The sequence below is a fragment of the Arachis ipaensis genome, chromosome B10, assembly GCF_059453495.1.
Source record: "Arachis ipaensis isolate K30076 ecotype BB chromosome B10, ASM5945349v1, whole genome shotgun sequence".
Lineage (NCBI taxonomy): Eukaryota > Viridiplantae > Streptophyta > Magnoliopsida > Fabales > Fabaceae > Arachis > Arachis ipaensis.
In genome coordinates this window covers 125,049,750-125,076,783 of record NC_142435.1, presented here as the reverse complement: position 1 = coordinate 125,076,783, position 27,034 = coordinate 125,049,750, and the positions used below count along the sequence as shown (strand labels likewise).

The window sequence follows — 27,034 nt, the reverse complement described above, 5'->3', positions numbered from 1 at the left end:
TATTATATTATTATTTGCATGAATGCATTATTATTTAAAAAAATTATTATCATGTATTAATTAAATTATTCACAAATCATACATAATCAAAATTATTTATTTTATCATACATTTTTAAGTGACAATTAATTAATCTAATTTTTTTATTAGACATAATCAATTAACGTACAAGTTCATACATTTAATAAGGATTCATAAAGATTACTGTGATTCAATCATAAGTTTTTATGCAAAGTGAAAGATTTTTTTTAATATTAATAAAAAAGAATGTATAACAATATATATATATATATATATATATATATATATATATATATATATATATATATATATATATATATTGCGTTTAATCAATTAGTATTTTTTACAGTCACCAAAAAAAATTAATATTTTTTATTATTAATTGTATTTTTTTATATTTTTTTATTGTTGAATAAAATTTAAATATAAATAATGTTTAAATTTTATTTAATACAAGATTAAATTTATAGTCTATAAATATACAATAATTAATACTGCAGATATAAATTAAAATTTTAGATGTTTAAAAAAAATTTACATATACATTTTTTAATAAAAATTAAGACATTAATTTATGGATATTATATATTTTTTAATTAATCTAATTATTTTATAAATTTTTTATTTTATATTTTTATTTAGTATTTGCATAAATAAAAAAATATGAGTTTAAATATATCAAAAAATATTTTTTATTAAATAAATTTTAAATTTAAATAAAAAATAATATTTTTCGTAAATAGTACAAATATATATATTTATTTGACTTTAAAATATATGTTTTTATTATAAAATACAACTTTAGACCAGGTGACCTAAAACGTAATCGGAAATCAATCTACAAATAATATTGAATAAAAATTACAAACTTAAACAGGATAAAAAAAAAAAAAAACCAGGATAAAATATCTTGATTCCGGACCGAGTTTCGGATTGGGTCGAATCTTCAACACTCTTACCTGACAGGCTGACAGGCTAACACCAAACTCTTCAACGTCTTTCCACCGCCTCAATAGGAAAACCGCGTGAAATCAACGCGACTATGTTTTTAATCGCATCAGAAGTCAGAACCGTTCATTCTCTCACCCACCGAGTTAATCATAGCCGCCCATCCTCACCCATCCCTTCGTATATAAACACCTGCGTTTTCTTAATTCTCTTACTACTGCATTGTAGGTTATTTTGAAAGCGTTGGTGCAATGGTTTCGGTTGAGTCTATCTTTTAGCTAATTCTACTCTTCCTCACATTTGTGAATATTTGCTTTAATAGTCTTCGTGTTGTTCTCTATGGTTCCCGATTTCAAGATTTCATCCATGATCTAGAACATTCAATATGTTTTTGCTGTGAATTACAATCAGATTCCTTTTATAGAACTGTATTCGAATTTGTGGCTTGTGGATTTGCCTCAGGGAGAAGAACTACGTGATGAACATATGAACGGGTGTTATTCTTGTTTGCTAGATTGGAATTATGATTTTCTCTACTTAGGTGTGGCTAATTCTTCTGGTTGATCTGTTAGCTGAATTGAAGATCTTTTCCGATCTGGAAGTTTGTTTGAGCTCTTCTAATTTGATGATCTGTTCTGTTACGGTTCTGTGTTGTTGAACATGACCTCTTTTTTTCACGGAACTGTTTGCCTGATTGTTCAGGCGAGATCTCGATTGTGAATGCTTGCTTTTTGTCGGTGATTGGAGGATGAATTCTGCTTCTTCCTAGATCCAAAGAAACTGAGAACTCTCTTTATCCTAGCTTTTTCTGAAACTTCTCCTATTCTTCAACTATTGTTCTTGTGTAGAGATTTAGCTACGGTTTTGCTGGTCGAACATGGCTTTTCTTTTACGGGACTGTTTTCCTGATTATTCAGGCGATCTAGATTGTGAACGGTTGCTTTCTGTTGGTGATTGGAGGATGAATTCTGCGTTTGCCTAGATCCGAAGAAACCGAGAACAAATCCTTGCTTTTTTTTTCCCCCTAAAACTTCTATTCTTCGACTGTTCTTATCACTATTATTGTAGGGGGATTTAGCTTCGGTTTTGCTTGGTTTGCAGTGTATTTGGGAGGTTGGAGATTTGTAGATTGGAGATATTGGAAAGAATTTTCGGCAATTTTCGATATGGACGACTAGATATCTAATTCCGTAAAACAGAACAAATCCTCTACTTTTACCCTTTTTTAGATTCAATTATAAATAAATTATAAATCATGCATGTGAATTAAAATGTGAATCTATATTCTATGCAGCGTTGTCCATCTTGAAGCGTGGTTGTTTTGAGTGCGACACATACAGAGGATAGAGATCAAGAACAGTTTTTCTAAGCTTTCTTTCCCTGCATTTTTTTCCCAACCTACTGTGCTAGCATTGTGAATTAAATGTGGATGTGTTTCCTATGCAGTTTTGTCTGATCCTGGTCGATATGTTTCTTGCACTTGTCTGGTTCATTTGTTTAAGTTTTGCTCTTTTTTTTTTTAAATTTAAATAATTGGCTTTGGTTCTTTGTTGTTTCCTTTATAATTCTGTCCTTCTTGGAAATCGGTTTATGTTTCTCTTTTTTGCTTTAGGAACCAATTGAAGGATTGAAGGATATGGGGATTGCACTTAGGCGATGTGTCCAAGATTCTGAAATTGATAATTCCCTTCTAACATATGCATCAATTTTTTTTTAGGATTAAATAATAGTTTGATTACGGAGTTATCTTGTTTATGGCCTGCAATGCTTTAAATTGGTTGCAGAAATCTGGAATAATGGATAGAAGATATATGGCAGGAAGGCTCAAAATAAAAAACAGGCTCATAATCTGATTAACTTTTCTTTTTTAACTATCTTGCGTTAATGGTCATGCAAAATTAAATTTGAACTTGTTCTCTTGCAGTGCTATTGTTTTGGTCAAGTAACATTGTACCTGGAGTTTGGACGCACTGGGATCTCTTGTCTCTTGGTTTTTTATTTTTTTGCTAGTTCATATGCATAAGTATGCAGATATCAATTGAATTTTCATCTAGTCACCAAAAAAAAAAAAAAAAAGAATTGAATTTCATCTGTTCATTCGCAGTGTTGTCTTCCAATCATACTTTTGGCAACAGGCATTCATGTATAATGGTGACTTCTAACTGGCTTTAGTGTTCTCTGTGTCTAGCGTCTTTGTTCCTGTGCATTTCATTTCTTTGATGTTCTTCATATTGCTTGGGGAGGAGTGTTCTTTGATTTGTTTTTCCTGTGAATTTTTATAGAACTATTATTGGATTTGTGGATTTTGGATTTACTTAGCTGCTGATCAAGATGCTTCTTTCTGGATTCGATAATCTTGGGAATGGTTACAGTTTCACAGGGAAAAGAACCAGGCGATGAACATATGGACAGGGTGCTATTCTTGTTTGCTGGATTGGAATTGTGATTTTCTCTCTTCAGGTGTAGCGAATTATGTGGATGATGTGTTGGCTTCGTTTAAGATCTTTCTTGACCCAGAAGTTTGGTTGAGCTTTTCTAATTTGATGATCTGGTTCAGGGATAGTTGTGTTGTTTGAACATGGCTTTTCTTTCATGCAGCTGTTGATTGTTAAAGGCGACATTATCTGGATTATGAATGCTCGCTTTTTGTTGGGGTTTGGAGGATGAATTCTACTTTTGCCCAAAAGAAACTGAGAACTCTCTGAATCCTTGTTTTTTTTCCTGAAAATTCTCCTATTCTGTACTGTTCTTATTCCCGGAGAGATTTAGATTTGCTTGTTTTTGCTTGGTTTGCAGTGTATTTTGCAAGACCCGAGGACCATATATCTAATTCCATAAAAGCAATCTGATTCTCTATACATTTTATTTCCTTGATCATTTAACTAAATATTAAAGCAGCATGCATTGTGAATTAAAATGTAGCTATATTCTATGCAGCATTGTAGCCTTGTTGTTGAGCACGAAGCATACCGTGAATGGAATCTAGTTTCCTAAAACAGTTTTTCGAACTCTTCCTTTCCTTTTTGTTCATTCCAACCTACTGTGCTAGCAGCATTTGAATTAAATGTCGTTGGTTTCCTGTGCAGTGTTGTCCAATCATGGGTGTTGAGTGCATCCTGGTGATATGCTTTTGCACTTGCCTGGTTCATTTGTTTAATTTTTGCTTTTTTAAATTTTAAATTTGCTACTGTGTTATTTCCTTTGTTATTTTCTCGTGCTTGGAAATCGGTTTTTGTTTCTCTTTTCCTTAGGAACCAATTGAAGGGTATGGGATTGCACCGAGACTGTTCAAGATTCCGAGATTGATATGTCCTTGTTATATTATTCTTTTTTCTTTCTATCCCCTAAATATTATAAAAATAACTTGATTATATAGTTGTTTCACGTTGTTTATGACCTCCAATGCTTTTCATTGGTTGCAGTGATTTAGAATTTTGGAAAAGGAAGATATGATTTGGAAAAAAGCTCTGGAAAAATAATACAGGCTCATGATCTAGATTAAACATGTCTTCTCTACTGAATTTTTCTGCCATATTTATTATTTAGCATTAATGGTTCGTGCAAAGTTCAATTTGAACCTGTTTTCTTGCAGTGTTACGATCGTTAACATTGTCCGTGTAACCGAGTTAGATGTGGAGTTGGTGACTTGTTCCTGGAGTTTGAGGAGTTGGTGACTTGTACCTGGAGTTTGAATGCCCCGGATCTTTTCTATTGTCTCTTCTATTTTCTTTCCATGTATTTAGTATGAACATGTCAATTCCTGTTCCTTTGCAGTGTTGTCTACCGATCGATACTTTTGACTACCATACTCATTCATATGGTGACTTCTACCTCGGTATATTGTTAGTTTTGAGAATGACGATAGGCCCAACCTGTTGTTCCCTCATCCTATTTGTTGACACACTTTCAAGATAGGAGAGTAAGCGTTTAATGAGCACTTATTGGTCGTCGCTGACAGTATCATATATACTCAATTTTGCTTTTTATCGCTTTTTATTTTTGGCCGAGCACATAAAAGTTATTGGATTCGATGACACGAATTGTATAGTTGTTTATGCTTCCAGCTATCTCTCAGCAGAATCACGCGGTGCATCGGTTGTGGGGGGGGGGGGGGGGGGTTATCAGTTGTCAGTCTCACTAATAAGGATAAGAGGATTTGATTTTAGTTCAACTTTTTTTGGTGGTGTTTTCTCTTTGGATGAAGTATTGGAATTTGAATCGTGAAGATGCTTTTGTGCAGTTAAACGACCGAGTGTATTGGAGATTAACTTTGGGGGTTCAGGAGCAAGATTTTGTTCTCAACAAACTGTGCCATTGGTTCTCACACTTGTGTTTTTGTTTGATCTGGTCTTCCATCAGTTTGACAAGCTGTTTCTTTCATTTATTTTCAGCTCTCTGCATATGCGTTTGCCATAATTGGTCACACTACCCTTAATTGGAGAATTTTGCTTGAACGCTGTGAGGGGTCTGAATTATGTTAAAACTGTTATGGATTGTTGTGATGGCCTTAAACTGTTCTTGCATGTTAAGTATTGAAGGATTTTCTGTTATTAGGTTTTGTCTTGATTTTACTTCACTACTAAGGGAAACTGTAACCATGATGTCTTTGATTTCACTTTCTATTAGGGAAATTGCAACTATGATTTTGTTTTTTGTGCATAACTAGAAACTTCTTTTCTGTTCATCTCTTTCACTCTTCCATATTGAGTACCATGTGTTTGGCAGCATCTGGAAATTGTAAGTCGACTTTGAAATATTGAAGGACCTCTTCTTGGATGGTTTAACTAGGATTTTCTACCTAAATGAGTGACTTCAGAATGGTGGTTTTCAAATTTTTGTCCTATAGTTTTTAAAGCTTCTCCTTGTCTGGATTTTCAACTTAATCTTGTCTTTTGTTCTACGTTTGGCTCTCTTATATATTCGGCAGGAACAGGGATTTGTATTTGGACTTGGGTATTGAAGGACCTAAGCATAACTGGTGACTGGTTTTTCTGGATCTTCACCTTAATCTCTTTTGTTTTTCTACGGTTCAGTGTCTTATGTTTGGCAGGAGCATGGATTTGCAATTGGACTTTCTATGGGTTTTAAATCTTCAACCTAAACATCACTTTGGAGTACTGAAGGATTTAAGTATAATTGGGACTGGTTTTTAAAGCTGCTGCATTTTTGTTTGGATTTTCAAAAATTCTCTTTCGTTCGGTAGGATAAGGGATTTGTAATTGGACTCTGGGTGTTAAGGACGCAAGTATAACTGATGACTTTAACTGGTTATTAATTTTTTCTTTTGTGGATTTTCACCATGATTTCTTCCATTCTTCTGGGGTTCAGTGTCTTATGTTTGGCAGGAGCTGGGGTTCAATTTGGAGTATCGAAGGATTTAAAGTATAACCGGGACTGGTTTTTAAAGCTTCTTTGTTTGGATCTTCAACTTAATTTTTCTTCTCTGTTTTTCTACGTTTGTCTTTCATGTTCAGCAGGTTTAGGGATTCATAATTGAATCGGAAGTATCCTCTTCCGATCTTCTACATTTGGCTAATATATTCAGCAGGTTTAGGTGTTGAAGGATCTAAGTGTAACTGGTGACTTCTAACTGGTTATTAAAATTTTTTTTGGGTTTTTATCTCTCTGTTGTTCTTCTATGGTACTGTCTTGTGTTTGGCTGGGATTTGCAATTGGAATTTAAATGTTCAACTCAACGTCACTTTGGAGTATTGAAGTATTTGAGTATAACTGGGCCGGGTTTTTAAAGCTTTTGTTTGGATCTATATTAAAAGCTTTTTCTTTCTTTGGATTTTCAACTTGACTTTTTCTCTCTCTCTTCTAACATTTGGCACTCATATTCAGCAGTATCTGGGATCTGTAATTGGATTTTGGTCTTGAAGACCTAAGTTTAACTGGTGACTTTTAACTGGTTATTATAATTTTTCTGTATTTTCACCTTAATCTTGTCCATTTTTCTAGTTATATTTGGCAGGAGCTGGGATTTGCATTTGGATTTTAAATGTTCAATTTAACATCTCTTTCGACTTCCTATGGGTTTTAAATAATTCAGCTTACCATCTCACTTCAACTTAACCTCTCTTTCGACTTTCTATGGGTTTTAAATATTCAGCTCACTACCACAATTCCTTCTATGGTTTTAAATAATCAGCTTAGCATCACTTTGGAGTAGTGAAAGATTTACAGCACAACTGGTGACTTCTACCCCCAACACCACACACAACAAACAAAAGAATACACTAGAAACACTCGCATCTATTCTACTCTTCTACATCTGTGAATCGTCCTTTTCTGCTTATTGATTGCATGCGGTTCTTGTCTGGATTACTTCTACATTTATTTTGAATGCAGGATCTTAAGGTGGTCAGATACACCCGGTTAGACATGGTCATTTGTTTTGTGTTATGATTATATGCTTCTTGGTTTGAAGATCTCTATTCAGTTCTTTGTGATTTGTCAAGTTAGTAGTATTCTTTGTGAAAATACCTCAAATTTTATAATGTAGGTTAGCACAGTAAGTAACTGAAGTTTGAAATGGAAATGATGCTCTTATTCATCTATATTAATTTTCCTCCTCGGGGGACTTGATTGCCTCTTAACTTTGCATGGAATTTTGTTGTAGCCTCAGGTGAATTTTGGTGAGGGAATGTTCTTGTTGCTAGGGATTTGGATATTACCGTGGTAGCAAAGGGTTCAGGAGTTTAATAATTCATGATGAATTATGAAGTTTTTTTTTTATTGAGGTTTACTATCATTTTTTGCGAACTTGTTTCTGTGTAGTTCGCGAATCCCATTTTTGGCTGATTTCTATCTTGGGGGAACGAAGATCACAGTGGCATTCAGGAGTTGGTAGCTGTTTCTGAAATATGAACTTTTCTGATATGCCTTTTGTATTTTTCTCTTGTTTGGAGAATTGGGGACTAACTTCTGTGCAGTTTGAGTGAGTACTCTTGTATGCAGAGAAAAGGGTGTTCAGGGAATGGTTGGGGTGATTGGTGGTTCTACAGCAGTTATGGTGGTTTTTTTCCTGGGCGCAGGATAATTGGTTTTGATTCTTTGATTCTTGTCTCTGTCTTGCATCTTTATTGTTATTTGATATCTGTAGTCTGGTGAAGATACTTTCCATGTGCAAATGTAGTGGTTGCTGTAGTATGCCATGGTTCAAGTGCACCCCTCATCTTCTCTAGCAGAAGAAGTAAAAGCAGAACGATGTTTTTAAGGTCTGCATTTTCTGCTCACCTGTGTTTTTCACTTTCGTCTTGGAAAGCCGTTTCGTCTTTTTCGTGGATTTGTTTATGAAATTTGTTTTACTGGCCCTTGTAAGTAGCCCTTCTGTGTGTGTATTCTTAACTTCTGACACTACAGAATGGTTGGTGCTATTTGGTGGTTGTTACAAGTCAATTTCTATGCTTTTTGAGTTTTGAAGGAGCATTCTTGTGCAGTTATCTCTTGCAGTTTTGCAGTAAATTTTATGTATATCTTCTATTCCAGTGATTTTTTGGGATTTGGATTTCTATTTGGGTCTGAATGGGTGATAGTGTCGCCATGCAGTTGTGATTTTTAGGCCTTTTTTATATGTTCCTGATGGTTTCTTTTGCGGGGTGTGCAATGGTTGATACGCATTGTTTGATTTTGAATGGGGTACTAGGAAGGTATTTCGGAGGCTCTGATCAGCGCTAAAATAAATGTTGCAATGTACGAGTTGTGTTGGTTCCAACAGTATACGACTGGTAGAAGGGTGTGGTGTTTATGTTTATGCATTGTTTCTCAACTATTGTTATCCTCATCGACTCTCGTTTTAATTCAGTTCTTTCTGGGATGCTTGGTGACCTTTTGAAGGTGGATTTTGCGATAATTGATGCAATATTATCGAAGGTTATTGGTGGTTCAGTTCTGTTGCTAAGCTGCTTTGGACACAACTCCATTATTTTGTCGTCGTTGTGTATATGCATGCTGATCTATTTAAATGGGTATGTCTTCTTGCACGCTGAACTTGAAATCTGCTGTTTTGACCCAAGTTGCTATTTGGATTATGTTCTTGCCTAATAAAATGCGTCCGAGTTGCTTTACATTGCTTCTGATTCCAATGTTTTCAAGTAGAGCGGATATATGTTGTGCTCGTGTGTATAGGATATGTTTCAGGTATTTTATCGCATCATGGAGGAAGATTTGCCTACAGCCAAGAGAAATGGTTTAGCCGTTTTCTCTTTAGCGTTTTCCTTTTCTGTTTTCACTCTGTATTGCAAAGATTGTACTGTGGATTCTTATAGTGGAATGCTTTTATTATTGTTCCCGTGGATGTAGGTCATTTGACCGAACCACGTAAACTCCTGGTCTTCTTTCCCTACTACTGGACTAATTATTTTATGCGTTTCGGTGGCCGAGAGCATCCAGCCAAATAGGAATAAAATTGAACAGGCGATGATCGTAAATTCGTAATTGAGATTCCAGAAATGCAAAGTGCACCTGCAAACTAATACTGGTTTAAAGTCGGTTTGGTAAGATAAAATTAAGTTCAACAACCGCTGAACAATAATCCGCTCAATTGAGCTCGCAAAATTCTAAAGAACTGGTAACTCAACGTAAAGATATTAAGTCGGGCATAATCTTACTGAAGTTCTATTAAGATAAAATTAAGTTGAACAACCGCTGAACAATAATAACCCAATGATGAAAGATGAATTGAATTCACGAAACTCCAAAGAAACTGGTAACTTCATTAACAATTCTAGTGGTAATGGTTTAACCAAGATAAAATCCTACTTCGAAGATGGTTTAATCATTATTCTGAGCGTCATTTTTCTTTACTTTTTTAATTTTATGCTATATTTATTTAATATTAAATTTTATTTATTTAATATTGAATTTTTTTTAATATGAACTGAAGCTTTTAATTGAGAAAATTAAAATTTTTCATTTAAAATCACTGAACCACAAAGGAACATATACACATAGCGTTAATACATGGATTTATTTTAAGATTCTCAAAAACAAATTTTGCTCTTTTAAAAATTAAAAATCATGAATGACGACGGAAAAATAAAATTTAACAATTTAATTTATAAACATAATCTTTTATGCTCTTATAACACCGTACTAAAAAAGGAGTAATAACTGAGAAGTTTTTAGTAGGGTCGGGAGAGTTAGTTAAGTTGGGATTATTATAGCTTAATTTAATTCATAGTCCCGCACAAGAATTTAGAACAATAACCAGTTATAGAAGTTTAAATTAATAAGCAATGAAATCACAAACACACTCAAGCAATCACAAGCATTTCACAACACCAAACCAAATGTAAAATATGCAGACAGGGATGATGCATGCCTATTTCTATCGCAAGTAATGAGTTCTTTTGTTGGTTTCGACTCGTATCTGATGCAATTCAACTCGCAAGTCGGATAAGGCACTCCAGCGACATAACTTCTTGCAGGTGCTGATTCTCCAGCTGAAGCATATGACCCCTTCTTCTGGAAGCCATTCCATGTTTACGGGCGTCTTCGTACAATCACAAAGAAAGCCCACGGCTTATTAAAATTTCAAAAAATGTCCTAAATTTTATAACGAATTTTCGCCCGTTCCACTTCCGTGCCGGAGGAAATGGGATTCGAACCCATGATACAATCTTCTTGTATGTAGATTTAGCAAACCAATGCCTTAAGCCACTTAGCCAGACCTCCAATTGATCGGAATTTGATGTGCGGTTGGTTGCCCAAAGGGCTATCTGATCCGATCAACTACGTAAGCCGTAGCGCGCTAGCGCGCGTACTCTTCCTCTATCTATGAGCGAGACTCCATCCAAATCTGCCACTCGTTGGGCGACGCCCTCTTTTCTATGAAGACCGACCCCACCACTGAATGATGAACTTTTCCAGTCTTCGCCAATGCTCCTGGAGGTGATCTGAAGAAAGAGAAAGGATTATTCCTAATCCGGATTGTTCTGATGACTGGTAGCGGTTAGAGCAGGAAGCGTGGCATTGTAGCCCCAGAGCTAACGAACCATGTTTGCGAGACTGGTCTAGCTCAAAAGAGCAATAGCTTCCGGAGTTTTGACTCTTAATGAAAGGTTTGTCGAATTCAGCATCTCCATAAAACTCGGATTTTGTCATCTTTTTCGGGTCCTATCCAAACCTTTTTTCAAATTCTTTCAAATCGTTTTCAATAAATCAAAACCATTTCTAATATCAAAAAAATTTATAAAATTAAACCAACTAAAAATTCAACCGTTTTCAAAATCAAACTATTTTCATATCTCAAAGCATGTCATCAATTCATTTCATATTAAATTTCAATGTCATCATCAAATTTCATCAATTCCACTTGATTAACAACAACATTTTTGCCCCGAATTCATGAAAATAATTCGGTTCTTGGCTGCACTTAAACTGACCGAACTCTAAATTAATCACAAATATCAATATATCACAAAAATTCAACATAAATTCAGTCAAATTCAATTAATAATCAATCAAACGAACATTCACTTATTAAATTCACATTCAATTATTATAAAATTATCAAATTCTACATTCGTACAGAAATCACAACAGCAGAAATTTCGAAGAAGCTTTCTGACCGAGCTGTTGAAGAAAAAAACGTCAAAAATCGTCTGTGTCTCCTAGAACTCTGATTGGCCGAACTCAAGGAGAAGGGAAGTTATGCCACCGTCAATTTCTACCGAACAAAAGTAACATCAACGTGAAGAGAAAGAAAATACGAATACTTTTATCAGATTAGATTTTTTATTGGAGTTACAGATCTCAAAGAAATCAAATGCCGAAGGTTTGTGGCTTCCATGGAGTTTCTCTGTCTCTCTTTTCCTTTCTTGGATGAGATTAAATGCGATTATATGTGTTGTAAGGGCATGTGTCACATTAGGAGACATGTGTCATGTTCTTAAACTGCTGAGTTAGCGATTCAAGTTATAAATATCCTAAATGGATAATTATGAAAGTTGGATATATTAAAACACAAATAATAATATATATGAGTTACTAATATAAATGACATTAGCAATATAACAATAAAAAATATATGATAAAGCATTAACAAAGCTACGTTCACCGAGAAATACCAATATTTATTCATATCGACGGATATCGAACTCGATAATAATATTATTAACTAAAATTTGTTTTTAAATTAAAAATATCAATTACTTAAATTAAAATATATATATATAATTTTTATTATTTATATATTAATAAAATTATAGTTTTAATTATGTAAAATATTTTATCATAATAAAAATATATATAAGAATCTAAATTTAATTGAACTCAAATAGTTATAAAATTAATTTAATTATTTATAATAAAATAACTTTTAAAATATGAAACTCCAATTTATGAAATGAATTATAATTTTTTTATATTTATATTTTTAAAATTATGGATCGTTACAAGAGAGGATTCTCACGCGAGAGAGAGGAAAGGGGAAAGAAAAAGGGGTAGCAGGTTTTTTATTTTATTATGTGTTTGGGTTGGTGTTTGTTAAGAATTTTGAATGAAAGTAATTTTATAAAATTGATTTTGGATAAAAGTAAATTTGTATCAACATGATTTATGTTTGACAATTCTATACTGAAATTAATTTTTATAAAATGAATATTGTTTGGATAATATTAGTTAAGATGTAAAAATCAAATCGGTATCCGAAATATTTTGACGCTAATAAAATGGTATCTGACTTTTGTTATTGACAAAATGGTCCCTGAATGATTTTAAAATTTGACAATGTGCTTTTGAGTTTGTCAAAGCATATCTCCGACGAGAATACTGCTGAGCTGGTCATCGTATTTTACTGAGATAGCAACATTTCTAAACTAATTACTTAGCTGTAATTAATGATTAAATTAAAACAATAAGTAAAAATTCTCCAAGTCAAACTAAGTTTATCCTAATTTCTCTAAGTCCTCCCTCTCGAATGCACACTCTCACTTTCTAGAACCTTGAAAAATTGTCCCGAACTTGAAAAAAAATTCCTCAAAAACTATTCCTAAAATGGATATCTCCCAGTTGCAATGACCCGTCCTCCTTGGCTTCTTGAAAAATTTTATATGCTGGTGGATGTGAATTCTATATTGTTGAAATAGAGATAGCAATAACAGTCTCTTTAATAGCCTCAATGATTTTTGCACCACCATCATCAATGGATGGAGCATACACCATCTTTTCTTCAACTTCAACCACTGCAGTTTCTTTCACTTCACTCCCTCGACCTCCTTGTCTGTTTTTATGGCAGGTTTAGGTTCAGAAGTTTTTTCTTTCTCTTTCTTTTCATTTTCTTTCTTAGTAGTTATAGCTTCTTTATGCTTGTCTTGTTGCTTGGATTCAATAGAGACAGAGAAGTGGTGGTTATTAAGAGCTTTCTAAATAATAAATCTCCTGAGTTGTTGTGTATGAATCTATTTATTTTTTCTTCTACGTAGATTTTATTGTTATTAATTTTTTTTAATTATAAATTAATCTGTAATTGACAATTTTTAGTGAATCAAAATTTTGAATTGATGAATTTTTTTAATCTATAAATTTGGGACAATTAGGGTTTAAGAAAATTTTTTAGTCTATAATTCACTTAATTAGAATTCAATGAAATTATCAAGTTTGGGACAATTTTTGGGGTTTTAGAGAGAGGCGAAAGTGCACTGCGGAGGAGAGTGTGTGTTAGGGAGGAAAATTTGGGAAAATTAGAGTAAACGTAGTGTGATTTAAAATTTTTTTACATATTGTTATTTTAATTTTTAGATAATGACACCTAAGTAATTAGTTTAAAGATATTGCCATCTCAGCAAAATATGATGGCCAGCTCAGCAGTATTCTCGTTAGAGATGTGCTCTGACAAGCTCGATGACCCATTTTTCAAAATTTAAAATAATTTAGGGACCGTTTTATCAATAGCAAAAGTTAGATATCATTTTATCAGCGAAAAAATTTTTTGGGTACCATTTTGTATTTACCTTTATTAGTTAAAATTACTTTTAGATAAATTACTAAAAAAGACATGATATTAAATTATAATATTATTTTTTTAATTATGTTTAATTTTTTTATTTTTTCTAGTATATTTTTTATGTAGTACTTTTTTTTCTAATACTCTTGGTACTCTTAGTATGTTATAATTTTTTACTATTATTATTTATTGTTAATTTTTTTGTTTAATTTATTTTACCTAATTAAACTATAAAAAAAGTAGAATTTGACCACCTATTGTGTAAAAATAAATAAAAATTGAATTTACAGTTGGATTTATCGAGAGTAAAATATGACGGTAATTACGCGAGAAAGAAAATAGTGGAGTGCTAAAATTACCGGCAGAATTTTTTCGACAGTTTGACGGATTAAATAAAGAAAATTTGTCGCAGAATCCGACAATACCTACCGGCGGATTGAAAAATCCGATAGTAATTAGTTACTGACGAGTAAATATATCACCGACGGATTATTTTCGTCAATCTCCCGGTAAATTCGACGGCACTTAGCGTTTTTCTTGTAGTATAATGGGATCAATAAATTATATTATAAAAAGATAATAACAAATATAATACACAAGAATCACAATTATAAAAGTGTATAATGTCAAACTAAACCAAAATTAACAAAAAAATAAAAATAATAAATAATAAAAAAAGAAAATTCATATAAAGAGAAACAATAAAAATTTCATAAATAAAATAATAACATGTATGATAGGTAGGGTTGGAAAGAAAAAATTAAAGGTTTAGAATTAATAGCTGAATACTAGTTAGTGAACACGAAAGCTAAGATTTTTTGCTTACTGTGAAAATGGGTTTGAGAACAAAAATCTCATCTGCGTTCACAAGAAAAAAAAATAACCAAACAAAAATTGAAGCATCTAAGAAATCTGAACATGCTTTTTACCTCTCCAATGACAAAACAAATACATCCTAAATATATTTTAGTAATTTCATTTATTTAAGTCTCTATTTTTATCTTAAACAAATAAAATACCGAGTTATCCTGTCTCTTCTTCCTTTTAAACGCTACACTAAACGGTAAAAACTGGTCAAATCCAGTGAAAACCGGACCTAATCAAACTGCTCGGGTTGCAGTTGAAGGAGAACCTACGACGCACTAGCGTTCTGCATGTCCACTGTGTTTCATATGCTCCAGCACTGTCAAGTGTCAAGACTTGTGAATTTTGGAAAATTTTCCAAAATGGATAAAATGGGGTTCAAACCCTTTCACTCTAGAATGCAACAAAGATGATTGTACCACCAAATTGCAATGCTTCTTACTAATATATATACAAATTATAATACATATAGCAATTTTTTATTTTATTTATATTCAATTTATTTTAATTTTAAAGTCACTCATTTTTAAATTAATTATATTTTATTTAACTATAAATTGTATTAAATATATATAAAATAAAAAGATAAACAAACAAATTTTATTAATCATAATTTATTTTTTCTTTTCATGATTGTATGATATCTATTAATATTATTTTTTCAATAAATACTTATAGTATATAATAATAGCTAAAGATTCACATGCAATTGCCTTCATACGAAGTTGATAGTTGAAAATCGTTGGATGATATTTAGTCAAACTTATCAAATCATCTCACGATTCTTAAATATGAACTTCATATAAAAACATCTGTATGTGAGTTTTTACCTATAATAACATAATAATAAAATAAATATAAACTAATTAATAAAGTATTAAAATTTAAAAATGATAATTATTTTTATAAAAACAAAATAAAAGAACTTATAATAAAAAATAATTAAATTTTTATATAATTATTTAATTATACCGGATTAACCGGTTTGACTAGTAACCCACCAATTGAACCAGTGACCCAATAACCTAGTGATCCAGTAACCTGATCGGTTCCATCACCAGTTCGATTTTGACAACTATACTTGCTACCTAATTCTTATTCTTATTCTCTTATGTCCTTTATGAATATTGGTAATTTGTGTAATTATTAAGGGTGTAATTGGTTCGGTTCTACAATGATGCCAACCGTTCGGTTTGCTGCTTTTTAGACAACTGAACCGAACTAACAGCGATTTGGTTCGGTCATTTTTTCGGTTTTTTTAAAGCTAATAATCAGAATTTAAATTACCATAAAATGAAGTTTAAAATCGTCAATAAACTAGAATAACAAGAGTATATCACATCCAAATTCAATACAAATTCAACTTGTCCCAACAATTAAACATAAAAAAAGATAATTAAAAAAGTCTAGCAAACAACAAAAACAAACACACTTTAAAACATACTAAAAATCAAAACAGCCACTTTAAACTAAATAAAAATCAAACAGCCACTATGCTTAATCTGAATCCACACCTGACTCATCATCATCTTCCTCGGTTGGTGTAATTTCTACAAAAATAAAACAAAAATTCAATATAGATTATAAACATAAACATAAACATAATATAGATTATAAATTATAAACATAAAATGTTGTTTTTTAAAGTGACTTGTCATGCCTTAAAAAACCATATAAAATCACAAGGTCCATGTATAAATTGAAGAAGACAGGTACTAGATAGATAGTATAAATTGAAGAGAGTTTTAAAGAAGTCACATCTGAAGCAAAGAAACATTGGATGCATCAAAAGCCTTAGATTTCTCCGAATATATTACTCGCTGCCAAGCAAAGCTAATTTGGTTTCATATCATTTTACATCACCATACGTTGTTATCATCACTCACCGAGTACAGAATTTTTTCTTCTCATTGCTTTCTAATTCTCTACATCTAGGATTCCAAATGGGTCGTTATAAACTTGGGGCTTGGTAATTTCTAACGGCTTTATTTCACTCGTAGCAAAAAACATTACAGTAAAAGCAACAGCAATAAAAATTCTGCAGGATGTAATTAATTCATTTTTAAAGCCAATAAATAGAATTTAAATGACCATAAACAATCAGAGACAGCAACAACAATCAGAGACAATAATTTTAGTCAAACTTGTCTTTCTAATAATTAAGCACAAACCAGCAACAATAATCAGAAACAATAATTTTAGTCAAACTCATCTCCCAAATTAAGCACAAACCAGTAACAACATACAAGGACAATAATTTTAGTCAAACTTGTCTTCCTAATTAAGCACAAACCAGTAACAACAATCACAGACAAAATTAGAAATCAAATTCATCTTCCTAATTAAGAAGAGACCAGCAACAACAATTAGGGATAAATTAAATTTGATATACTATGACAATTGATAAGTTGATAACAAATTCATTTGGTTAATTACTTTAAAGTTGATTTATTTTGAAAATAAAAGAGGCACTTTTCATGTACAGACTACAGAGAGCGTTTGTCAACTTCTGTGAAATTAAAAAAATGGATTATTCTTCGCAAAATAGCTGAACAATATAATGATTTGTGAATTTAACTAATATGTGTGCCTTTAATCAACTATAAAAATTTGAAAATCATATTCTAACCTCCGAAGAAGACATTGTTCAGTTGCTTTTTGCAGAAGAGGGCTTGGTGACTAAAGTGCTGCTTGGCGACTAGAGTGCTGCTCTTCTTAAGGTTTGTTGCCACGGCTTAGGGTTTGTTGCGACGGCTTATGACTGGATGACAGTGTGGACTCAGAACTGCACAAGGGCGCGAACTGGACGATGCTGCTGGCTACACGACGGCGCTGCTCTTTGCTATGCCTGCGAGTCTGTGACGGAGATGAATGGATGACTTGCGACGGCTTCGAGCAATGATGGAGGACTTCCTTGATGGTGGACGACGCTCTCTGGCTCTCTCAGGCTCTCATTCTCTCAGGCATGACCGCATGGAGGAGGAAGAATGGAAGATGGAAGTGAGCTGTGGATGAGTGGGTGTCTGTGTGAAGACTAAGGGTGACTGCGCAAGTGAAAGGAAAAGAGAGTGAGGGTATTCAAATTTAGGGTAAACCAATAAAAAGAACCACAATGGAACATCTTCCTCGGTTCGGTTCAGTTCGGTTTCTACCAAGCCAATCAAAAACTGAACCGAACCGATCGGTTTAATTAAAAAAATCGATTTTTTGGTTTTTTATTCGGTTGTTGTAATCTTCGGTTCGGTTTTGCAGTATTTTTCAGTCCAATTCGGTAACTTACACCCCTAGTAATTATTTAGTAGTTCAAATCAGATTCCCTGATGAATTTGTATGGATACTACTAGTTTTGTCCAATAGGATTATGGATGTTAAATTCTAACTTCAATAATGTTTAGAGAATTTCAATGATTGCATTTCAAGCTCAATACAATACAGGAGGATAATGTGATAGTTGAAATGATACGATATGATGTTATTAAGAGTAAACTACCATTTCTACCTATGAAAGTTGAAAATGCTGACGAACATATCCATAAAAAAAAGAAATTACTAAACGTATCCATTAATAATGACTTCCGTTTGTTGAAATTACCCAATCATTACTCTGACATTGACTCCGTTGGTAATCCTCCCTACGTGGCATGTTACAGCGTTATGTGGCCTAGGGGGTCTACATACATGGAAATTATAATTTATTTTTTATTAAGATATAAATGGTAGTTAGAAATTTATTTAAAAAAATAGAAATTAGAAATTATGAGTTATAAAGACTATTCATATTTGTACGTTTCACAAAATAGAAGTCAGAGTCCTAGCAGAGCCAACCAGTTCTTCTTCTTCACTCAAACATTACATCCCATTTCTGTGTAGGTTAGTTGTAAACAATAACCATCGTATTGAAGATAGAATGTTTGTTGGTGTGGAACGTCTTACCTCTTAGAAGTATGTGGTGCCATTCATAGGTAAGTAGTAATCTATCATTCCTTTGATGTCAATTTCTCAGTTTTAGATGCATGGTTGTCGATTTAAGATTTTGATTAGGGTTTGTTTGTATTGGTTCAATTTTTTTTAGTTAACCTAGTATGAAGATGGCATGTGATTACCTGTTATTTAGGACTGATCTGGTTTTGATGTTCTTCTTTGGCTAGACATCCAATGTTTAGATTACATTTCGTTAGTAGTGTGGTTGCATCATGAATGATGTGTTGTCTGTGTATGTCTCTGTACAGATGGCTACCATCCACATTACATTGGTTATTAGTCACAAAGAAAAGTTTGAAAAGGGTGATGATGGGAAGTTGGTATAGGTTGGTGGTGAGAAAACGGAGATTGAAAGAGTAAATATGGATACTTTAAATAGGTTCTTCATAACTAACTTACTAAAGGATATAGGGTACATTGATGTGAGCGAGTTTTACTGGATGCAACCTGGAAAGGAGTTGGATGGTGGGTTAAAGTTGCTGGGAATTGACATGGATGTTGTGATCATGTATGAAGTCAGACATTGCTAATGGGAGGAGAGTTGAGTTGTTCACTGAGCATCCGGTTAACTTTCTCGATTTCGTAGAAGGAAACAAAGCTCTTGAACCAGAAGTTGAGATTTTAAATGTTAGTAGGACCCTAATTAAGCATAGACCCAAATCCTGTGTCAGGAGAATCCCAACTTCAAAGAAGAAGAACAGAACAAAGAGAGTGTTGAAGATGAGTGAGACAGAAGCAGGTAATACTCATTACAAGGATGATGGTGGGCCTGGACAGGAGGTCCAAACAGGAGATGAGGTACAAGACAAAGATTTTCAACCTATTACAAAAAACCACACATCAACCAGAATACCCACCCAATTATCGAAACTAACCTTCCAAGAGCCATCAACAAGCATTTAGCATCTAGATGAAGGCACCCAACCCAATTTACTTACCTCTTAATCTCCCTTAACACCCTCCTAACCTTTGGAGAAGACTCCTTCACACACTCAACCATTACAAATACTAGTTGCAAGTGAAGAAATTGGACACCAAAATTCAGTCTCTATAGTGTCAGTTGCTCTCACAGCTAACAATGTTACTGCAGAATCTGTTAAGATTTTTACACAATACATCTCACAACCTTGCAATGAACCAGATTCTTAGGATACTGGCATCCAGAATGATGAGAAAACACCCGTTGAAGGGGGTCATACCAGTGGTTCATAGTCTGAACCAAATTTAAACCCAGAAATTGGTGGTGGGAGTCAAAAGAAGAAGAACAGAAGGTCAACAGTGAGGCCTCCTCCAACAGGGCAAACCTTCATACCTAACCAGGATCCAAATAAGCATCCTTCAATATTTATACATGTGGAAGGTAAAGATATGTCGAATCCAGGTGCATGGTACCCCTATTATGAGTCCAAAGAATTGGATTCCATAGGCCAAAGCATATTCTTTCAAAGAGTTGATTCTGCCAAGTGTAAGGCTATATGTTTTGATGAGGATTGTCCATAGCAGATATACTTTGCGAATAGGTCGTATCTGTTAAGCTTTCAAGTGAAGACGTTTATCAATGAACATATATGCAGCAGAGTCAATAAGAACAAATCTACAAATATAAAGTGGGTTGTTGATGTTGAGAACAAGATCCGTGATTACCCAGAAATGACGCAAAGACAGGCAGAAGACTTTTTTAAGGAGTATGATGTAATTGTCAATGAGAGAAAGATATATAAGGCTATGGTGAAGGCAAGGGAAAGGATTGAAGGGTTGGAAATAGCTCAATATACACTTCTTAGGGACTATGCAAATGAAGTTATGAGGACTAACCTTGGCTCTACTGTAAGAATCAGCACCAATTATGTGGAAGGTACTGGACATAAATTCAAGAGGATATACATTTGTTTGGAAGGTTTGTAAGAAGGGATTTTCCGTTGGCTACAGGCCATTCATAGGGTTGGATGGTACTTTTCTTAAAGGTTACTATCTTGGACAGTTGCTGACTGCTTGCCAATAACCATATATATCCTATATCATATGCAGTTGTGGAATGTGAATGCAAGGATAGTTGGAAATGGTTTTTGGAACTCCTCCAAGAAGACCTTGGTGACGCATCCATCAATGGGTTCAATTTCATGTCAGACATGCAAAAGGTAATGAATGACTAACTATATTTATTTAGATGATAATTAATAGTAATTGTCCATCTATTGTATATATTTAGTGTTGTATAGAAATGATAGCAATAATGTTATTATTTTATTTGTTTACACCAAAAATTCATCCCTGCTCTGCATGAAGTAAATCCAGGAGCACATAACAGATTTTATGCTATGTACATCTGACAAAATTTTAGGAAACAGTGGGGAGACACTGTGTTGAAGATGGCTATGTGGAGATATGCCAAAGTAACAACATCTCAAGAGTTCAATGCTGTTATGGATAGAATCAGATGGGTTAATCCCCAGGCTTGGGAGTATCTGAATAGGATACCCCCAAATCAATGGAGTAGGTCGGGTTTTAGCGAATATTCAAAGTTTGACAATTACACAAACAATAACTATAGGATCAAGATGAGAGGGAAGCCTACTATAACTATGATTAAAGAGGTGAGGTGTTATATGATGAGCATCATCGCTAGAAACAAGAAGACATTGGTGGGATATAATGAAGTTATCACTCCTGTGAAGCAGAGTAGGTTGGAGAAAGAGAAAAGAGAGAGAGTAATAAGTGGAGGCTATTTTCCACAGGAGATGATCCTAAAAATATCTATGAAATTCAGTGCTTGCCACACAAGGTTATGGTTGATCTTGGAAAGAGGACTTGTAGTTGCAAATTTTGGCAATTAATTGGATTGTCCTGTAGGCAGGCATGTGCTATCCTTGTATACCAGAATAGGAGACCAGAAGAACATACACACAATTGACTCTCTATGGGGGCACATAATAGAACATACCAATTTGTTATTCAACCTGTCCCAAGTCAAAAATACTGGTAACATGTGGATTTACTTCTAATATTACCCCTAGTTTACAAGAAGCAAATTGGGAGACCAAAGTTGAAAAGAGACAAAAAGAATGATGGACCAAAAGATCTCAATCTAGATCCTCATAGGGCTCCCAAAAAATATGGCCCCATTACCTGCAGGTATTGCTTAAAGATATACAAATTCATTCCTGGTTAATTTAGTATTATAATTAATGACACTTTTATATGCATAAAATTTTTGTTAGAGACTGGTCACAATAGTCATAGTTGTCCCAAGAAGAAGGAAGCAATGGCTGGGAGTGTAGGAAGACAAAGTTCAACTCAACAACCTTCTGCTAATGGAGCTGCTGTAGACGATGAAGAGAAGACAACAAGATTAGAAGAGATGTTCTGGGAGGAAACAATGGAAGTTGTTGAAGCAGCTGAAGCAGTAGCAGCTCAACCCCCAAAAGTCCATCCAATAATGTTCTTAACTACTTAATTTTATAATTTATTTTTAAATAACACTAATATGTACCAACTGTTGCAGGAAACTCTAACAATTCTACAACCTATTCCTGTTCCAGTTAGGCCTCCTTCAGTTAGGCCACCAAGTGCAAAAAGACCCCTAAGAAAAAAAGAATTTGAAAAAACCCCCCATCATCCACTCAAAATGGTACTCAGCTACCATCACTTGCTCAATCACTTGTGAGACAACCAGCAACAAATAAACAATCATCAGTAAGGTCATCACCTCTAATATCTCGGTTGCCCCCCACTGTGACACCTCAAGCCATGCAAGCTGCCTCTCAGAAAACTACTTCAAGGTTCATAGACTTCATGTCAACTCCTAAAATGAAAGGATCAAGGTCAATTAGGTGGCCCCGACCAGGCTTTAGACCACCAGCAAAAAAAGGGGTCAACCACTGCACAATTGAATGGAGAATTAAGTGGAAGCAGCAATTCTACTCCAAATCCATGAAGCAAACATGTTTAAATTTTAGGGTGTTTTGTTTCTTCTAGTTCACAGTGGACAACTAATATGTAGTTTATGTTATTTTGTTGGATATGTCACATACTTTACTCTATTTTGCTTATGTTTTGGTTTTTGGTTTGGATTGATCATCATGATTGATAATGACACTTATTTTGCATGTATCAGTGGCTCAGTCACTACTTACATAGCATGCTATTTTACTTATATTTCATCTTATTTTGGCATACCTTAACAGTCAACAAAAATACTAGTTATTAAGGGATATATTGTGCAAGTTTTATATTTTGCAAGATCACATTTAACATTTTTTTTAATGTGTCATGTGTATAAATGTCAATCTTTCAATCAAGTATGGTTATTTTTGTCATAACAAAGACAACACAACCAAACATATCAGCCACACAAAAATATCGAATAGACACGAAACTACTAGCCATGGCATTGCATAATCATACACGAAGAATTATTGAGATTCAAAACCTACTCAAAATCAGATACACATTGCACACAAAGTTAAATACCATAAAGATTGACATAGTCACAAGCCAAAACCTTTGGTAACTTCAGCTTCAATTTTCCCTAACTTCATGAGCATCTTCACCTCAACCTCTGCCTTAAGAATATTTTTATGCATCTTTCTTTCTGAACAAGCTCTCCTCAAACCTTTCCACTGACCTTCGATTTATTCTACCTATACAAAGTAACTGCAGTTTGAAGTCTATCAATGGCAAAAAAAATTTACATTAGAGACATATTCACTTCGAATAAAACAAAGTGTACAAAGGGTATACCTTCCGTTTGGGACAGCGGACGAACCACCTCCCAGGATTTATTGTCGTTCCCGACTGCAACAAGGTCATATCCAACCCACAAAAGCATCTTCCATTGAACTTCCTATCATGCACCCGCTTTAAAATTGAACTTCCAAACTACAACTCCCATTCAAAGGTGGGATAAAGAGTCTCCGTATTGACATTGGAATATCTTTAAAGAATTTTGTTAAACTAAGGCTAGGGTTTGTGTTAGAGATGAGAAAATTTTTAAATTTGAGAAATTTTAGGAGTTAGGGTTCATTATAACAGTCACATAGTTTATCAGACCACGTATGAAGACCTTCTTGGCCACGTAACACCATAACGTGCCATGTAGGGAGGGTTACTAATGGAGTCAACGCCGAAATAACGATTGGGTAATTTCGACACACAGAAGTCATTATTGATGGGTACATTTGGTAATTTCTTTCTTCTATGGGTAGATTCGTCAGCGTTTTCAACTTTTATGGGTGGAAATTGTAGTTTACTCATGTTATTAATGTAAACGATGTTGTAGATTGGCCAGCTAAAACAATTCGTAGCTAAAAAATAATTGCCTGAGCAGCAAATATGCTTCAAATAATTATATTCCTTAATGATATAAAAAGAAAGGAGACTATTGAAGACAAATGTCAAGAGATAAATATATCAAAGAGACAGATAAAAATATTAAATATTTTCATATAAGGGCAACAATTAAACGTAAAAAAAATAGACATTGAAACTCAAAATAAAAAGTAGAAAATTCAGAGGTCCTAAAAGGATAAAAAATGAAGCAAAAAGATTTTTTCAAGAATTTATACAAATAAGATACGATACCAAATATTAAAATACAAGAAGGTTTTCTTAACAAAACTACTAAGAGCAAGCTGCTGATTTGAAGAAGATCTCACTACTAAAAGAGATCAAAGAGGTAGTGTGGAGTTGTGGTTCTTCAAAGACACTAGGTCCAAATTACTTTAATATGTATTTCATCAAAAATACGTGGGAGATCATTGGAAGTGATTTTAGCGAGTTGGTCCTAGATTTCTTATAATAGGGTACCTATCTAGTTCTATCAACATGACTTGGGTAACCCTTTGTCTCAAAACTGAATTATTTGAAAAAGAGCTGAAGGATTTTAGGTCAATTAGTATGATTGGTAGTATTTACAAAATTATCTCAAAGATTCCTGTGAACAGAATGATAAAAGTGATGGGTGGATTGGTCGGATAGGTACAGTTGGCATTTTAGACTCAGCTTGTTTTATTAAACAGGCTAGATTTGGACTTTTTGTAAAGCCTGTTAGTTAAAAAAGTCAAGTCATAGGCTTAAAAAAAGCCTACAAAATTCATTGGACCTGACTCGTTAAAATATTTTTTCGTGAAAATAAATTATTTTTAGTTTAGACTTTTAACTTTTTACTTATATTAAACACAAAACAAAACTAAAAAGAATTAATAGTCAAGATTAGTTAAGATTGTAGTTTTATTGTTCAAAGAAAAAGTTTATGGATTATAAGTATGGTTATGATATGTGATTAACAATTGATATATAAATGAATTATGCTTGACAAATTATGAATTATAATTTTTGGACTGAAATTAATGTTAATTTAGAAATTTTAATTTTATTATTTTGAATTTTAGTTCACGAAACAGACTTTTCAAATAGGCTTGTGGGCTTGTCGAATTTTAAACAGGTTAGGATCGAGCTTGAAAAAAAGAACTTATAAGAAATAATAGGCCTAGGGTTGAACCATCTATTTATAACATGGGTTAGGCTCGTCAAAGCTAAAACTCGGTTTGACTCGGCCCATTTTCACTCCTAATTATACTACTTAAATTTGTGTTTCCTCACATATTCCAAAGATAATAAATTATTTTAAAATTACTTTTTAACTAAAGCAACCAAATATAAATTGATTATCACATAATTAGTTATTTTAAAATATAATTATAAAAATATAAGTTATTAAAATAAATTTATATTTTCAACCGAGACTTGTCTACCTGATCTTGTCTTGCCTAAAAATCATAACTTACTGCTAACAAATATCATCACATAAAAATAATTATACTAATCAAGTTGGATTGGTTTAGTGATTAGTTCACTATTTCGTTTAAACAAGTGTAGAGGGTTCAAATTTTGTTTTATACTTTGTGACAGATTAATCCTTGACTTATTGGATTAGGAAATGCCATAAAAAACTAAAAAAAATTAATTATATTTTAGATAATTTTAAAAGTAATTTAATTTCTTTATCTCGTACTATCGTCTCATATATCATCACATAAGTTAAAAGATCGTTATTTCTTATACCAATAATTTAAAAAAATAAAAATAATAAACACAAGTTTATCTATTTTTTTGTGACGATTTTTTTTTGTGACTCTCTATTATTAGTTTATAGAATAAAGTAAGGGTGTTCCAAACCGATCCGGATCGAATTAAACCGACGAACCGAATCGAAATAACCGAAAATTAAAAACCAAAAAAACCGAAAAAAAATTGTTTTGTTGTTTTTTGCGGTTCGGTTCAGTTTTCGATTTTGACCATGAAAACCCTAACCGAACCGAACCAATTTGGCAAAAAACCCTAAACCCTACCCCCCAAATCCCCAATCCAAACCTAGCTCAGTAGCTCTCTCTTCTCTAAATCTCTCCCTCTGCGCGACCCACGTCCTTGAGTCTCCACACCTGCGAGGCTGCGACACCCACGTTCCTCCCAAGTCTCACCATTGCAAAGCCTTCCTCCGAATCCCAATGCCAAAGCCTTCCTCTTTGTGGATAGAGCAGAGATCCTCCCAAGTCCCACCACCGCGAAGCCTTCCTCTTCAGGCCAGCACGCCACCCTTTGACCCAGCAGGCCAGCAACACGCCACCACCCACTGACTCAACAGGGCAGAGCACCACGCCAGTGAGACGTCACGAACTAGCAGCGTTTCTGGGTTCTGGCCACGATCATCAGTTCAACCCAGCACCTCCCAGTCTCCCACAACACAGCAGCCACCGGTTGGCCCTCTTCCAGTGCTCTTCCTCCTTACCATCCACTTGACTTCAGGTTTGATTTTCTCTCCTTCTATGTATCTGAAGCTAATTAGACATATTGGGTTTATAATTATGAAATAGTTAAGGTTTGATTTTGTTAATTATAATTTATGTGATTCTGAGTTGCTGGATTTGTTTAGGGTTTTGTTAGTTTCTTGTTAATAACATTGATTCTGTGCTTCTGAGTTGTTGGGTTCAAATTTGCTTGTTTTGCTTAGTTCAAATTCTATGATTATTTGATTATGTGATTCTGATTCTGTGATTATGTGATTCTGAATTGATTTTTGGTTTTCTGCACTTATTTTGCTTGTTTTGAAATTTTGTTAATAATACTAATGAGTTACTATGTAATTTCACTAATTTTTGTTCAATAATCATTGATTCATTGTTGCTGTTTGTTGGTATTGTTTACTTTATTGTTGGTATTCTTGTTTGTTGATTCATTGTTGCTCTTGCTCAGCACTATTTTGGTTTTTTCTTC

At 33.5% G+C, this 27,034-nt stretch overlaps 1 long non-coding RNA gene across 1 annotated transcript; it reads left to right on the top strand.

The window, feature by feature from the left end:
- The first annotated feature begins 957 nt into the window (after positions 1-957).
- LOC107621513 (uncharacterized) lies at positions 958-9,314 on the top strand. Its single transcript, XR_001615839.3, has 2 exons — positions 958-8,189; positions 8,777-9,314. It is a non-coding gene; the product is annotated as an uncharacterized LOC107621513 (long non-coding RNA).
- The last annotated feature ends 17,720 nt before the right edge of the window (positions 9,315-27,034 follow it).